Source organism: Pinus tabuliformis, chromosome J (assembly GCF_031772625.1).
Source record: "Pinus tabuliformis cultivar Carrire ecotype Pingquan chromosome J, CPIR1, whole genome shotgun sequence".
NCBI classification, from domain to species: domain Eukaryota; kingdom Viridiplantae; phylum Streptophyta; class Pinopsida; order Pinales; family Pinaceae; genus Pinus; species Pinus tabuliformis.
The window spans coordinates 909,353,104-909,370,580 of record NC_142295.1 but is presented as its reverse complement, the minus strand read 5'-3'; positions in this window follow the sequence as shown (position 1 = coordinate 909,370,580).

Here is a 17,477-nt window from a genome sequence, read left to right as displayed (position 1 = left end):
TATAGTCCTTCAACATATGCACTTAGACTTCCTTAGACATCAACTTGTTTTCCTCCAAACAACCTTAAGATGCCCAAGCAATATATCCTTAACTAGGACACTCAGCCACCTATAAAAACCATCTACTTAGGAGAACACTTACCTATGATTAAGGACACGTTCCTCTATTGTTGGTCATGGAATCGTGCAAATATCAGACCTGATATATTCGGCCTGGTTAGGGCACCATATGAGCCCTCAAAATACCTCAAAATTCTCATTTTCCATTGCTAACAGACCGAACCTTCTTCGCTACTACTTAGGCCACCTTAGGATGTTGTTCTAGCTTCTCTTTGACCATAGATTAGCCCTATTCTAGGGCTCAGTCCCTCCTGTAATAGACCAGTAGACTTCAACCCTGTTTCCTTAAGAATATCATCCCAAAACCATGAACTTTTATGTCACTCAAGCTTGCGGCTAGCCTCCTGATCCTATGATAATCAAGTTTGTCATTGATGTCAATATGACATTGGCTGAGATGGCAAATATTCTGGTAGATGCTAGATGATGATGATGAAGATATCAAAATTACTCTTAATGGAAGAAGTGTCAATCATGTACCTAATTATATAGAAGCACTTGATGACCATTCTTGATGTACATAATTAGAAGATTGTCATTGTATCCCTATGACATACACTATCTTACCTCCAACACTCGTAATGAAAGAATACATGACGACATGTCCTACCTCCAATGATGTGAATCCACAATCCTTGATGTCCTTACCTCCGGTTATGAAAGATGACATGATGCTGCATTTGATTGATGAAATATCTTTTCACTATCTTGGTGACATAGTGACATTAATGGTGAAATTTTGACCCTATGAAGTAGAAGGAGAAAACAATGAAGAAATCCATTCATGAAGGAGAAGCCCATCTATGAAAGAATATTAATGTCCTCCATTTCTGCACTAATTAACTACCAGTCACATTAGAAAATCTTTTTCTCCACCTTAGAGGTAGAATCTCACCATAAGACCTACACCATATTGAAGAGCATAATTTTAGATTTCTAATGAGCTATTATGTGTCCTAAAATTCCAAATAACGAGAGAGAACAAGATTTTACAAATTTAAGTCAATAATCTGCCAGTGAGCCGACCTTACCTAGTCAAACTCATTTCGGCTTAGCTAGAAGACATGTCCCTTCGTTTTCATGCACAAAAAGGTATATATATATATATATAGAAGGAACTCAACACTTTTGAAGGTCAATAAATTTCAGATTTAATAAGCAAGAAAGGGTACAGTAAGTTCACATCTCGTGAATTGTACAACAAGCCTTATTGCAAACTATGGAAGAAAATTTGCAGACTATTCTAAGGTGGATAAATAGCTCAAATTTTCCGACCGTTCTAAGGTGGATGGCTCATATTTGTAGACTGTTCTAAGTTTATTACAGGTGGATAAATGGTTCGGGATTACGGATTGTTCTAAGGTTATCACAAGTGAATAAAAAACTCAGGATTGCAAGCATACTTTTGTGGTGTAAGAAAGTGACTGTAACTCAAATATATGAGGTATAATCTAATTAATATCCCTCACATGAGCCTTTTCCCGAGTTCACCGCACTGACAACATTCCTCTATAATGGTTTCTCTGATACCAATTGTTGGAAATACTGAGAGGGGGGTGAATCAAAATTGACAAGGTTGGTGCCTTGGAAAGTCCAAGTTAGTGCTTGACAGATTACAGGTTGGAGCCTGGGGAATTGAATATCAGTGTCTTCATCTAGGGTTGGAGCCCTCCATATATTGTACTTGATTTATTTTAAAGAAGAAATTAATAAAATCATTTATTCTTATTGGTAATTCTGTGTTCTAAATATAAGTGATCTAACTAGTAAAAGTAACAATTTAAAAGAAATATTGATTCACCCCCCCCCCCCCAGTATTTCCAACAATTGGTATCAGAGCCGATACCTTCACTCAAATCCTAACAGCTTGAAGGTTGATCATTAGAACACAAATGACGAAGCCAAGGAAGAAATTTTCCAATCCTCCTAAAGATGTGTCTCCCTCAACCACCGAAATTGAAGTCAATCAATTTGTGAAGGCTCCATTGTTCAACGGAAACTTTGATATATGGGAGGCAAGAATGAGGAATTTCTTAAAGACTCAAGGCATTGAAGTATGGAAATTAGTGATTTCTAATAGCATTATGGATGGAGAATCCAAGGAACATAATACAAGAGCAATGAAATCAATCTTGAATGGGCTACGTGATTCTATGAAGGCCAATTTTGAAAAAGGTTCGTCAGCAAAAGGAATATTGGATAAACTTCATGATCTTCACTCAAAAGGAGTGTTGACAATGATCTCTAGTCAAGAAAATGATGGAAAACAAGAAAAAAATCCATAGCCCATGAAGGAAGGTGAAGATAAGAGTGATAAGATCAAGGCTAAAGAAGACCTAGAAGATGAAGAGAATGAAAAAGATTTTGAAGAAGATCTCCTCACTAAACTTATGGCTACCATGGAAGAGATTAACAATTTGAAAAAAGAAAATGAGGAACTTAAGAAGAAAGCCAAAGTTGGTGACCTTGACAAGACAAGGAAGGAAGTTGACCTTGTCAAGCTTCACGTACAAGAAAGAGATGAGGAGCTCGCCAAGATTAAGGAAGAATTTCATTAAAATAAGAGAAAGCATCATGAATAAGTCATATCCATGAAAAATAAATTGGAAAAGGCAAAGAAACGGGGAGATGCCTTGTCAAGCCACCTTGAACAAAGGCACAAAAGCTTGAACAAACTTGAAGCAGAGATTGGTCAATACAAGGAAGAGGTCTCCTCCCTTATATCTCAACTAGAAGAAGCAAGGAAACAAGCACAAGGAGCTGAGAAGATGATGGAGGCTTTGACATTCATATAAGGACAAGTTTATGAAGCAGAAAAGGAAAGAAACACCATGATATGCCAACTAGAAGAAAAGGATGATGACATCACCAAGTTAAAATTAGAAATCACTTCGTTTAAGGCCTAATCATGTGAAGCAACCAAGATGAAGGAAGAAATGGAGATCATTATATAAAATAAGGATGAAGAATGCAAGAAAATGAAGTAAGAAATTATCTTTCTTAAAAATGAAGTTGACTTGTTGAATAAGAACCTGAAAATTTTTCAAACCCTAGATGACATCCTAAGTCATCAAAGGTCTCCCCTTGATAAATCAAGTCTTGGCTATGCAGGTGAATCCTCAAGCAAGAATGATAATGCTTCAAACAACAAGGATGTGAGGAAGCCTGGAAGAAATGTTGATGCCCCCAGCAAAGGCAAGAGTCAAATTGACATTGGAAGAAATCCTACTCCAAGAAGAAATGCGGATGGTGTCAAGGATGCAAGAAGAAATGGTTATCATCAAAGGATCTCAAGGAAAAAAGACTTCAGAAGTACATCAAGGAAATCTCCATCTCCCAGGTACCAAAGTATATTTCTTGGTTATTGTTATGCTTGTACAAACTTTGGGCACATAGCAAAATATTGTAGGGCATATCACAAAGACAAATATAATGGTCCCTTTTAATCTCCGAGAAGAAAATATGCAAGAATAAGTCATGAATTCTTATTCATGAACAACATAGAGTGCTTCAAGTGTCATAACATTGGACATATGGCACGTGATTGTAACTTGACTTGGGCTCCTACACAATCTAGAACCATGACAGAGAAGAAATTTACACAAGTATGGAGAAAGAAGCAAATACAATCTGAAAATCTCTTGAACTCTCCAACCAACAACACATGTTGTTGAAATGATCTTTGATAATCTAAGCATTTGATGAGGAAACTCTGCCAAAAGGAAGATCATTCATACAAATAGGGGGAGCTTATGATGATTAAGCATTCTTTCAGAAGCCATCTGTGAATGGGCCTTATGAAATCCTTGATGAGCTATATTGACAATCATTCTTTGATAGATCATTCTGAAGAACACTCCATTGAAGAACTTGATCTCTTATCTATCCAATGGATTGTTGTTGAAGATGTCTTCCACCTGATCACTAAGCAAGTAATCTTTCCTGAACTAGAGGAGGTTGTGCAGACAGAGGGAATTGGCTCATCACATAAAGGAATGTAAGAACATCTATCATGAACCACATTCTCAGAAGGAAGAACACCATGACAAGGAGAGTAACATACCCATGAAGAACTATTATTGATGAAGAAAAGAAGCAGCTTGACAGGGGGAGTACTTAGGCACCTCATTTTCCATTGATGTCAAAAGGGGAGAGAAGTTGGAAGGGCAAGAATATTTCCATCAATGACATAGGGGGAGATTTTTAATCAAGGTTGTCATTGATGTCAATATGGCATTGGTCGTGATGGAAAATATTCTTATAGATGCCAGATGATGATATGATGAAGATGTCAAAATTACTCTTGATGGAAGAAGTGTCAATCATGTACCTATCTAGAAGAACTTTATGGCCATTCTTGATGTACATAATTAGGAGACTACCATTATATCCCTATGACATATGCTATCTTACCTCCAACACTTGTAATGAAAGAATACATGATGACATGTCCTACCTCCAAAGATGTGAATCCACAATCCTTGATGTCCTTACCTCTGGTGATGAAAGATGACATGATGTTGCATTTTATTGATGACATATCTATGCATTATCTTGTGGATATGGTGACATGTTAACCCTATGAAGTAGAAGTAAAAAACAACGAAGAAATCCATTCATGTAGGAGAAGCCCATTTATGAAAGAATATTGATGTCCTCCATTTCTACACTAATTAATGACCAGTCACATTAAAAATATTTTTATCCACCTTAGAGGTATAATATCACCATGAGACTTACACCATCTTGAGGAGCATAAATTTAGCTTTCCAATGAGATCTTACTTGTCTCGAAAATCCTAGTAGTTTGTGAGATATTGAATTTTTAAGACTAAGGAAAACTGCACCTAACAGTGAGCCGACCTGTGCAAAGTTATATCAAGTCAGCCTCAATTCCAAAGATCATTTCCCTTCATTCCAGATTTGAAATCACTATAAGTACAAAGTGTAGACACTCATTTCAAGCACAATTTTCGGTCAAAAATACAGAGTAGTAACACAGAAAAGGAAGGAGGCCGAGGAGATCAAGAAACTTACTGTTTGGGCTAAGGAGTTCAAGTTTGGGTGCTGAAATATCTTTTAAGAATAGTAAATAGTTACCTCACACTATGGCTCGTACCTGTGGTCAGAAAACAGTGGACAGTCACCTCAAATTTCAGTTTGGAGTTACAGTCTTGTGAAGCAAATAGTGGAACTCAAACTTGTGGGATTGCAAATCTGTGGTAGTAGTAAAAAGACATGGACAGTTTTGTTGAGGCTTCAAACCTGTGCTACAGACCTCAGACTTGAGGAGGGACATTCTCTTTTTAATCTCGGTTCAGTAAAAAGATAGCAAACAATCACCTATATTTGACCTCGGATTGCAGCCTTGTGGAAGGTTATTTCTTGAGCTCGGATCTATTAGTGAAGGTTCAAATTTGTGCCTCAGATCTGTAGTAGACATTCTCTGTGGTCACCTTGACTGAAGGAGCTTGAAGATGTGGTAAATCTGTTGGTTTTTGGGTCAGTGGACTTGTGGAAGGAACAATCACCAATTACAGACTTGTTGACAGTCTCCTCGGACCTCAAGCTCGACTAGAACCAATCAACAGTTTGGAGACCTATGGTGTTGTGGATGTTTTGTTTAGCTTAAACATATAACAACAAGACTCAAACCTATTGAGAAGTGAGATAAAAGGTGACAGCTCAAAACAAAAACTATTATAGAGGACTGTTGTCATTGCGGTGAACTTGGGTAAAGGCTCGTGTGAGGGATATTAATCGGATTATACCTCGAATATTTGAGCTACAGTCACTTGCTTGGATCATCACTTCAAGTCTTGAACTTGGTGCTACTTTGAAGATGATCTGAACTTAAAAAGGAATGCAACAAATTACAGAGATAACCATAAACACAGATATGCAACGGAAATAATACTTCATTTCATTAATGTAAAATACTAAAATATGCTTACAAACAGTAATGGAAATAAACCAGCTAGGGCGATGGTAGCTTATCTCTGAGAAGAGATGTGGTGGATAATGCCTCTGAACTGTCTTACAATGAGGCTCAAGGGCCTTTTTATTATTGAACAATAAGAGAAAACCCTAAACAACCAAAACCCTAACCCGAGGAGATGTAACACGAAGAGTTTGTGGGCCCCAATGGGGTGAGTTGGACAGCCAACTTCCAGGGGTCGCAAATTGGTCATATTATCTCCATTTGAAGCACATGAGAGCCCACTGGAAAGATCTCTCCGAGGAATACAACGGAAAAGATGATTTTTTGACAGAAAAATCGTTGCGGTAAAAAACATCGTTTAGGGCCTCAAAACGGCTCCGGAAGTTTAGGACCCGAAAAACTGCTAAAAATAGTAAACTATGCTATAATTAAGGAAACTGAAAAACTGAAAGAGACAATTGTGGGGGTCCAAATGGGATAGGTGGGTGGCCACCAACATCCACCTAGATCATTCCTCCCCGCTTAAGAAGCAATGGTCCCCATTGCATTGAGTTCTTTCCTGAGATGAGGAAGCTTTTGTTGAGTTGGGTCTCTAGTGAGCTGTTCTGCAATCTTTGATGTGTCCAGAAATGGTGGGAAGCATGGTCGCGACGGTCCACATTGAAAAATCGATGCAAGCGAAGGAATGGAGGAATTCTGTGCTTCAAAGCATTGTTTCCCGTAGCCTTGTTACTGGTGTAAGGACTATGTCGAAGTGGTCTGAGTTTCTGATGGGTTCTGGTAAGGCGTTCTCTCTGCAGATGTAACCAAACCTTGTCACCCACCTGAAACTTATGTGGTACCCCTCTGGGTAAGGAGAAGTTGATCCTGTGTTCTGTCATGATTGTATCCCTCTGTTGCTACTGCTGCGTGGAGGAACTCGTCGCGGGAGTCATGGAGGTAGCAACGATCTTCCCCTTACTTTGGGAGCGAACCAGACAGAAAATAAATTTCCTAGTCTGCGAGATGAGCTTGCTGCCTTTCTTAGCAATGATCAAAGAGGTGGCGGTAGGTGGAGCTACCTCTGGTATCCTGTATACTGAATTATTCAAAGAAATAATGACAGCACGAGGCCTTGACTCATACACAGCATGTCGCCTCCACAAGTATGGCTGGCCTAATAATACGTCACAAACATCCAAAGGTGTAACATCACATAATACCTCGTCTGTGAAGGGCTTGATATTGTAGGGAAGGCAGCACTGCTAGTGAACTTTGAGATCTCGTCCTTCGTGAAGCCACCCGATACTGTACGGTTGTGGGTGTGTTGTAGTTGGTAGGCCCAACTGCTTCACGACCTCTGCTGAAATGAGGTTCTTTTGGTTTCCACTGTCGATAATGAATTGCAGTGGCGAGCCCTTCACCCACATCTGTGAGTGGAAGAGACGTTCCCCCTCCTCTGGATCTTCAGGCTCATTTATCTGGATCTTGGCGGTGGCAACAGTGGCGCTGGGCTCCGCATCAATGATATGCTTCCCTTTGCCATTCCCCTTGTCAGGTTCTGGCTCAGGGTCAGAACATGCATTTGATTTGGAAGCCTTCAACTCGGCCACCGACGACTGCTTGGTCCGACACTCACTTGTGTTATGAGTGGAACTCTTGTGGAACTCTTGTGGAACTCACACCACTTTCCTATGTCCTTCTTCGGCTTCGTGGTGGTGTTCTTTTCTTGCAGCTTCGAGGGGTTGCCTTGGGTCACCCCACCTTGGCTTTGTCCTTTGGGATTCGAATTTGCAAATCCAAAGTCTCGCTTCTTCTGTTTTAACTTTTACTCGATTTTGACAGCGTATCGGTATGTTGTGCCGAGTGAGTAGATGTTCAAGAACTCCATCTCTTCCTAGATGTATCTATGTAGGCAGCCACGGTATTTGAGTACCAGATGCAGCTCAGAATCTTTGATACCCAATTGTATGCAAAGGGTATGAAAAATGTTTTTGAACTCCGACACATCTTGGTCTCGTCGTTGCCGCAGTGTGGTCCATTTGATGTATTTGTCCTCATAGCTTTTGACATGGTAGTACTGCTCCTTGATGGCATCTCAGAAGTCATTCCAAGTGGGTGTGGCTGAAAACAGTGAGCCTGTACTTTCATCCTTCTGCTCACAGTAGGTTTCCCACCAGTCCTTGACATGGGGGGCTGCTTTGAGAAGAGTGAAAACAATCTTTTCCCGACCTGAAAATTCATGAACAGAAAAATACCCATCTAGCATATTTAACCATTTATCTACGGCCTCTGCATCTATCTGACCCTCGAAGATGGGGATTTCAAAATTAACTTGTACCTTAAAGGGTGTGGCATTTCCAGAGTAGCTGTTGGAAGCAGATGTGTCACCTCTGCGTAGCCGCTGAAGGATCTGTGCAAAGCTATCCATCATCGCGTTCCTTTGCCGCTCGAGGGCTTCTTCGAGCAAGATTTTGATAGGCTCTCCTGCCCCCTCGTCTTTCTTCTCATCCGCCATGGGAGGTCGTCGAGATTTGCGAGGCTGGTTTTGCAAAGGTTCGACTAGTTCAAGCCCTAACTCCTTATATCCCGACCTCGTTGGGGACATGCAAAGAAAAACAAAGAAAAAGCAGACTGCTCTGATACCACTGATCTAAACTTAAATAGGAATGCAAAAAATTACAGAGATAACCATAAACACAGATATGCAACAGAAATAATACTTCATTTTATTAATGTAAAATACTGAAATATGCTTACAAACAGTAATGGAAATAAACCAGCTAGGGCGATGGTAGCTTATCTCTTAGAAGAGATGTGGTGGCTACATGCCTCTGAACTATCTTACAATGAGGCTCAAGGGCCTTTTTATTATTGAACATTAAGAGAAAACCCTAAACAACCAAAACCCTAACCCGAGGAGATGTAACACCAAGAGTTTGTGGGCCCCGTTGGGGTGAGTTGGACAACCAACTTCCCGGGGTCGCGAATTGGTCATATTATCTCCGTCTGACATGCATGATATCCCATTGGAAAGATCTCTCCGAGGACTACGACGAAAAAGGCTATTTTTTGTTAGAAAAATCGCTGGCGGTAGATTTCCCAAAAAACGTCGTGTAGGGCCTCAAAACGGCTCCGAAATTTTAGGACCCGAAAAACTGCTAAAAATAGTAAACTATGCTATAATTAAGGAAACTGAAAAACTGAAAGAGACAATTGTGGGGGTCCAAATGGGACAGGTGGGTGGCCACCAACATCCACCTAGATCAGAAGAATAGTCATGTCTTAAGCTTAGACCTTGGCTTGAGATTATTGAAGAAAATTGGAAGCATAATAGAAGTTGACCTTGGAATCTTGTAGAGCAGTCAGAGTTGATCTTGAGCATACATTGGAGAGTCATCTAGCATCCCATTGAAGACAACTTGAGGGATTCTTGAAGACATTTGGAATACTTGTAGAAGTTGTTCCTGAAGGCACCCTTGGAGATGATGATACATTGAATTCATCATGAGGTGACCTTGAAGAATTTTTGTTTGGGTAACATGAAGATAAATGGTGATACCTCCATGTGAAGAACAAGGTTGTCATTGATGACGTGACGTGGAGACTAAGTGAAGGAATTGTTGAAGATTGATAGGGCTCGGTGAAGAAGACATTGGGAGCCGTGAAGTAAAACTAAACACATCTTAATGAAGTAAAGCAAGGGTTGAAGCCCAAGAGGTTGGAGCCTTGAAAATACAAGATTGGTGCCTTGGAAGGTAGGGTTGGATCCCTAGAGGATTAGAGTCCTCAAGAAACCAGGCCGGAGCCTGAACCAGATATAGGGTTGGAGCCCTTGAGGTTGGTGCCTTGGAAAGTTCAAGTCAGTGCTTGACACATTACAGGTTGGAGCCTGGGGAATTGAAGATCGGTGTCTTCATCTAGGGTTGGATCCCTACATATATTGTACTTGATTTATTGTAAAGAATAAATTAATAAAATCATTTATTCTTATTGTTCATTTTGTGTTCTAAATATAAGTGATCTAACTGGTAAAAGTAATAATTGAAAAGAAATATTAATTCACCCTCCCTCTCAGTATTTCCAACATCCTACTCATACTTGTGACAAACACAAACAAGCCCAAAATTCCTTTTCACCCTCGACCTTGTCCTCTTGAGCTGTGACTACTTTAGATGCTCTCCAAAATGATGATTTGCACTTGGTTTGGTGAGAATGAGCCTCCATCTCACTCTTATTTATACCTTTCTCTAGGGTGACGTCTAACCCTTCAAGAATCCCATTCTCCTGCAAACAAAGAAAATAATGCATTCTAACCGATGCAAGGGACCTTCCACACATTCCCAGATCCAACCTCAATTAATTTTCTTGCCATGATTTTTAGGGTTTCAAAGTCCACATATATTTTTTTCAAATTATGTCATGTTTGTGCAAAAGCAGGTTTCAGGGTTGAAGCCTATAGGGTAAAGGGTAAAATAATATAGCTATTGGGAAATCAATAAATTGAGAGAAAGCATTGACCAAATATACCTCATGGTTCTAATAATTCCAACATGCGTGAAAGGACCTATCGAGGATCAAAGAAGTCGCGACCCTCAAATTCCTAACTCTCATAACCAACTTCCTACACTCCACCAAATCCAAAACCCTTGGCTTTCTCAAATTGAAATCACAAAATTTGAAAAAACAAAATGAATCGAGAGGCTTTATTACTCACCCTTCCTTAACAATTCTAGGGTCAAACAGCTGTGACAATATCATGAGATTCTAAACAAAATTGGGTAAGATGCTTATCAATATTGTGTCCAAAAACAATGACACCAGTACCTAGTTTCTGACCACAATGTCTAGCACCAAATCCTCATCCATTGTTACAAATCATTGCAACTAGCACTCAGTTGACAAGAACATAAAATCTTCCAAAGTCAAATTTATGACAACCTAGCAATTTCTATCTTATTTTAAGGTTGTGTTGATTTCTATTTTCAATTAAAAGTATGTTAGGGGGATTTCATGGTGATGTGAACTTCCATTTTTATGGAAGTGGTTCACGTCCAACTTTTATGACGGAATTTTGATAGGTTGAGTTTTTGATTTTTTCTTTCAATTTCACTTGTAGTGTTGGATTTGTAAGAAACCTATATCTATCTTAAATTTGGATTTACCAAGTGTTATCACTCAGGTTTTCCCAAAAGTTGTAAGAAAGGGAAAGGAGGCCGAGGTAACCACTAACCAATCTTTTAGATATATAATCTAGCCAATCTGTATCCAGAGAGGGCTCTCTCTTTATGATTTAGCTTTGTTTTTTAAAGGTATTAGGCTAGTTATGAAGTTCAAGAGTTTTGTTTGAGTTTGGGTGGTGAGATTCAATAGAGCAGAGAGGTAAGACAGAGTAGTTTAGGCCATTGGGCTAATGGAGTCAAAGAAGATGGCTTTCTGGATTTGGTTTCTTAATAGAGGATGGTTTCACAGAGCAAGGTGGTCAAACAGGGAACAAATAAAGACTTGAAACAGATGGAATGGGCTCAAATGGGGTGAAGGGCAGTTGAGAATCCTTCAACCTATTTAAAGAGGGAAATTGGATGATTACTGATAAGGAGCATTTAAGTATTCTTTAGAAAATAATCAACATGAAAGAATTAGGAAACAGGAGCAATTAAGATTTCACTGCTTATCCTAATTCTGAAGAAAACACAGAGAACAATAATGACTGAAAACAGAGTGCAATCAAGCATATTCTGAAATTAAATCTTTTCTTTATCATTCAAATTGTGAAACACAGATGATATAATAAACTAAGAAAACTTTAAAACACAAGATATAGAGGACTTATTGATCCAGTGGTTGATTCAAGAAGTCTGTGACAAGTCCTCTGCTTCAATTCTTCATCCACTAAGCCATGCAACAGTTGATTCCAACAGCGCTTTATTCCAAATAATCAATATTACAGCAAAGTCTAGGAATCCACACACAATACTCCAATTGAGGGGGTATTTATTCAGAAAATTATACAACAAATATCTCATAACAGAGTGAGATAATATCTAGGATGACTAAAAATAGTTTCACAAGTAAATAGAAACAGCTAGCCTTGAAAATAGGGAAAAGATAAACTGATGTTGTGCTGGTCCTGTTTTTATTGAATGCGCTGGAGGCAGGCCCTATAATTCGACTGGCAATTGTCTTCTTCGGTAACTCTGTGCTGGTTGCCCCATTCTTACTAATACTATTTAACTGCTCTGATACTCTTCGACCTGTTTTGACCCCTGCTCATCGTTGTCTGGTAAATTGCTCAATCTGGTAAACAACTCCATCTGGTAGAATTTTCAGCCGAGAACCGAAACTGCAGGGTTTCATGGAAAACTGGGTAAATACCTGCGTAAAAGAAGAAAATCATACAAATGCAGGTCGAATGGCTGGCTGCGGAGCTCATGCTGTAGTTTTGCTGGTCGGGTGCTGGTTTGTAACTGAACAGGACGTTGCTTGCAGGAGAGTGCGGGGCGGAGAGCTTTACAGTGAAAATGGCTTTTTTTTTTATCGTTTATTTGACAAAACGAAGTTTTGGCGAGATTTTTTGGATTTCAGTGGGCGAATGACGTTAGCGGAGGGTTAGATGATGTCAGTGGAGGGCGGATGACATCAGCGGATGACGTCAGCGGAAGGCGGTAAGCAGTTTTGCTCGCACAGCTTTTGGGGTTGAGTGGTATTGAGTGGAGGGCGAGCGAGCACATTAAACGGGCGACGCGTGGCTTTTTTATGGGCGGAAAACCGTCAGTGATCGCGAGTTAACGCATGGTCAAAAGGGGGGTCGCGATATTGTTATCAACCGTCAGATGAGAACGGGTTGATCAAACGGTGGATGGGCATGGGATATGGCGGGGAGTTATGCAGCGAGCCCGGTCATAATAAACTATGCTTTAAATGTATCGGGCGTTGATTTTATTGGTTTGGTAATGGTTATTAATTAACCCAATGGTTAATTAATCCCATAGTTTGTCGCAGCGAAAGGTTATTACAAACAAATTCGTTAATCCCTCGTTAATTTATATAGCACGACGACGAAAGGTTTTAATAAACTTTGGTTAAATTTATTAATACCCGCTTTAAACTCTGACTATGGTTGTATTTCAACCGGGGCGGGAATATTAATACTTTTGGGGTTTTTTATATATCTACATAATACGGGACGGGTAATAAGGTGCGTGGGTTATATAGTAAGAGTTAGAATTAATATGACGTCAAAACGAAAGCACTAAGCTAAATTTCCATTTAAACTTAGGCTTTGAAGGGGAAAAAGGGTTTATATGAGGAATATTTGCCATTTTCCTAAGTGAAATAGGGTTTTACTTAGGCGATCTTTATGAAATGGAATGAGTGGTTTTATGAGTGATATTAAGAACAGATCTTAATGCTTAGGGGAAATTAGTGAATGATTAGGGAAAAGTATGAAGGGGAGTTAGTTATTTAACCTCGTTTTGCTTGAGCTGCATCAAGCATAATGTTTTCCGGCACTTGCGATAGAGATAAAGATTAACACATTTAGAGACATAATCTATCACAAGTATCATTCTGCAACACCATCTACCTACCCTGCCTACTTTGGCCTAGCATTTTTTCTTCTTTATTTGGGTGCACTTAGACTGGCAAACCCTTATCAACTTTCCTTTTCTTTTCATGGTAAGCCTACCTAAGTCTGCACTTATTACATCCAAGGGCTCAGACTTGACTGTTGAGCTCCTTTTTATTTACTCTACCTATCTACTTATCTGCCAAGATTAAACATTTTGGTCAGATTTTATTCTCTATCTCTAAAACAGGAAATTCAAATATGAACTAGCCAAGATTAAGCTGTTTGGCCATTCATCAATTGTGGCATAAATTTACAAGCTGCACACAATGCTTATTACATAAAATAAAAAGTAGTGGCATTTTGGACTTGCACACTTTCCTGGTCTATTTTTGTTTGGGGTTCATTTCTTTCACTTTTTTGACCATTTTATTCTCTCTTTTTTTACCCTTTGATTTTTCTTTTAGGGCATACCCTCTTTACATTTTTTACATTTTTTTATTTTTTTGATAATATGGAAAACCTTTGCAAGGAAAGGGATGAACATATTACAGAGCTCATCAAGTCAATCATGAAATATGACACCTATTGGTATAGGAGTATAACACCAAGCATTGAGACTGATTGATTCTTTTTTTACTCTAAAAGAGGTTTGCACTTCAAGAGATTTGATCTCTCTTGACACTTGGTAAATCCTGAGTTAAGATGGATCTAGGTTGGTTTAATTATTAAATACAATTAATTATAAGTATAATTATTAATTTTACTTTTTATTTTTTTTTAATTTTTTTAATTTTATTCTATTTTATATTTATTTTTACATAATTTGATCGTGTCAAAAATGTTTAACAAGATAGGACAGGACACTACAACATATTTTCCATACTAGGTTGGAGAGCACATGTATCACCTAGAATACACCTAATCGATGTGTCCTTACTAAACCCAAGCCAGACATCTTCCATCATGTGGAATGTCAAAGTGCTTGTCTCACCATGAGTGATGTTGTATCATCGCCACCCAACTATAGGCAACCTACTATCACGCCCCCTTAGCCAAGCATATTTGAACAATCGACTACCTAATGTGAGGCCATGTTATCATCCATATAATCTAAGACATTGATAATTGATGAATATCATACTCCTCCTTCATCGAGAATTCATGTATCTTTGATGCACTTATCAATAATATTGCCTTACCACAAATAAAGCACATAGATAATCACATTGCCAAGTGTTATGGCTCAAAACTCCATGCCCTAGGGTCAAGAAAATAAGCATATCCTTTGCTAAGTCAGAGGATCAATTTGTGAGAAGTGAAACATAAAAAAATAATAAAATTAAAATTAAAATTAAAAATTGTTTTGAGGCATCAATGCTCCTTCCAAGTGGTATGGACAAAACTAGAAGGTCTAGCAATGCTCATTCCTAGTGTTGGAGGCTGAAACAAAAGGCCCTCAAAGCCCTCTCTACACTAGAGCTCTGAAACAATGCGATAATTCGACTGGATAAGCTTAGATTCGGTCCAAATTAACAACTTTGTTTAAAATAACCAATGTTGATTAAAAAATTATTGATTTGGTTTATCTTAATCATCACCTTCATATGATCAAGAAAGTGTCTAGGTGCAATGAATTTCAACCATGATCGGAATCTATATAAACAGAGCTCTTCACTAGTCACAGGAAGAAGAAGGAACTTCTTCCAAATTTGGCCAGTGTTGCAACCACGATAAAATTGTGCATCCATAGCAGTGAGCATAGAAGTTATGGAGTAGATCAAGGGTAGAGACTTGGAGGACCCATCGATGTATTCAAGTTCTACCAAAGAGAAATAGTAACAAAGACTTTCCCCATTATCTATCTTTCATGCTCTATTTTATTTGATGTGATTGATATATTATATTCATAAGTGGATGTAACAACAGATGCAAAAAACATGCAAACGTGGATGCAAAACAAGATGAAAAAGGGATGTAAAAGTGGATGTAAACATGGATGAAATAGAAGAAACAAAATTGGACGCAAAAAATGGATGCAATGGAAGTAGATGAAAAATTAGATACAAAACGATACGCAAAACCCAATGCATAAACCCAATGCAAAAGTGGATGCAAAATGAGATGCAATACTTTATGCAAAAGAGGATGCAAACATAGATGCAAAATTGGAAGCAAATGTGGGTACAACAACAAGTGAAAAACATGGCGCAAATTGTGGCACAACAAAATTGGATGTAATGATGGAGAAAAAAATAAACAAATTTCAATGCAAACAAAGATGCAAAAAGGGATGTAAAGGTGGATGTAAACATGGGTGCAACAGTGGATGCAAAATTTGATGCAACAAAATTCGATGCAAAAGTAGATGAAAAATGAGACACAGAAGTCGATGCAAATCCTGACTCAAAAGAGGATACAAAAAGGGATGCAAAAGAAGATGTAAAAGTCGATGAAAACCTAGACGCAAATGAGGATGCAAACATGGATACAAAATTAGAAGCAAAAGTGGGTGCAAAGGGAGGTGCCAAACTAGGCGCAAATTGTGGCACAATAAAATTGGATGCAATAGTGGACATAATAATAGATGCAAAAGAGGATGTGAATATGGATGCAAAACAATATTCAAAAGTAGATGAAAAACTAGACACAAACTTTGATGCAAAACTTGGCACAAAGGGCATGCAAAAAATCATCTAAAAATGGATGCAAAATATGATTTAAAAAAGGATGCAAAAGATGTTGCAAAAGTTGATGCAAGTGTAGGCACAAAAAGTGGATGCAATAGACGATGCAAAAGTATGTGAAACAAAATTAGGTGCCAAACTTGACGCAAAACTTGGAACAAAACCTAGTGCAACGGATGAACGTGGCATAAAACCTGGTGCAAAACCTGGCGAAAAACCTATTGCAATACATGGTGCTAAACTTGGTGTAAACCCTGGTTCAAAACTCAGTGCAAATTTTTCATCAAGTTTTGCACCATATTCGATAAATGGATGCAAATGACACCAAAAATGGGCTCTAGACGCAAAAAAGGAAGAAAAAATGGATGTTAATCACAGGTTTTTGTTGTAGTGTTGTCGACTTTGGCATGTGATCCAGTGTGTGTATGTGGTTAAAGAGAAGAGAAGGAATTGGGTGCTTACCTGGTTTTGTAATCGATCTAGTGTGTGTATTAAAAGGCTATTGGATGCTTACTGGTTTGGAAATCGATCATTGAAATAGGCAAAGAGAAATTCAAAGATGAGTATCAGTATTCCATTTTATTTCATTAATTTCTAAATTATGAACATAAATTGTTACATTGATCTATAATGATTTGATTTATGAGCTAATTTGGTTTTCCTTGATAGGATGCAAAATAAATTCACGAGTTTCATTTCATGGATAAGATGTTAATGAGGTATGATTCAAATTTATTGCAATTCCTTATGGTGAGTCTAATGGAAATTTATGTGCTATGATGTAGGAATGCATGGAACTACCCTGCTTAGGTGGTTAGAGTTGGTTGCAAAATGCATAGCAACAACAACAAAAGGAATTATAGCATGCAATGGTATGTTGGAAAAATATTTCAGGAACATGACCATTGTGGGACATTGGTACCCAGTTAAGTCCATTGATTTCCATGAAGCATGCCATTACCAATATAAAGGTGTTGAGGTAGTGACTTGCCTCAATTATGAGACTCTTCTGATGCGAGGAAACCTTGCAAAGGAATGGATCACCCGAGGGACTGGGAAGCAGAGAAGGGGATGCTTGAACTTGGAAGGTGTGTGGCTACACGGAAGGGGATGACCAGATTTCTCGAGGGACTGGGCAGCAGAGAAAGGAAGGCTAAGAAATAAATTAGTTTTTGGTCATGAAC